The sequence below is a fragment of the Miscanthus floridulus genome, chromosome 1 (assembly GCF_019320115.1).
Source record: "Miscanthus floridulus cultivar M001 chromosome 1, ASM1932011v1, whole genome shotgun sequence".
Taxonomy (NCBI): domain Eukaryota; kingdom Viridiplantae; phylum Streptophyta; class Magnoliopsida; order Poales; family Poaceae; genus Miscanthus; species Miscanthus floridulus.
The window spans coordinates 159022208-159022914 of NC_089580.1; positions in this window are offsets into that span (position 1 = coordinate 159022208).

Below are 707 nucleotides of genomic sequence, written 5' to 3' on the forward strand. Positions count from 1 at the left end.
TACTCGCTCATAGCAACTCCAGAAACTAGCCATCAGCATCCCTGTAAGCTCGAGCATACGAGATAAAAGATCTAGATCTGTTCTCAACTAGACGTAGGGTACCTCCGTACCTGAACCAGTATAAACCTACTGATCTCCATTGCTGGAGCAAACATCTCCGACAACAATCTTCCCTTAAAATTAGAATTCCTGTTTTTTCAATCTCATAGCAACTTTTAAGGGAAACAAAAAAGGGAATCTGGTGGAGATGCTCTATCAAATTGGCATTCCCTGTAGCCACAATAACGTATATTTAGGTTACGATTTAGTCAAACCATTAAAACTACATACATCACTAGCTTCTAGAGTAATTTTTTTAGTTCGGGGCCATGCAAGGTAGATGTGTAGATTTATATCAGAAAATAGTTATCATAAATTTGAAGGACTTTAAAAATATAATTCGTGAAGATATTAGTCTTCAAAGATATGCATTGAAGATTGTGTAAATTTAAGCATGGCAAGTTTTTGTGACTAGAGGTAGTACTAAATCTGATTAAAACAGTGAAAGGATCAAGATGCCCAAGAGGGGGTGAATTGGGCTAATTCTAAATTTCTTTCAATAATTAAACCCTACGGTTAGCCCAACTTCACCCCTTCTGCCTAGAAAGTGTTTCAAATGTTCTACCGTACAAAAAGTCTTGCAACCTAAGTTCTAATCCTACTCTAGC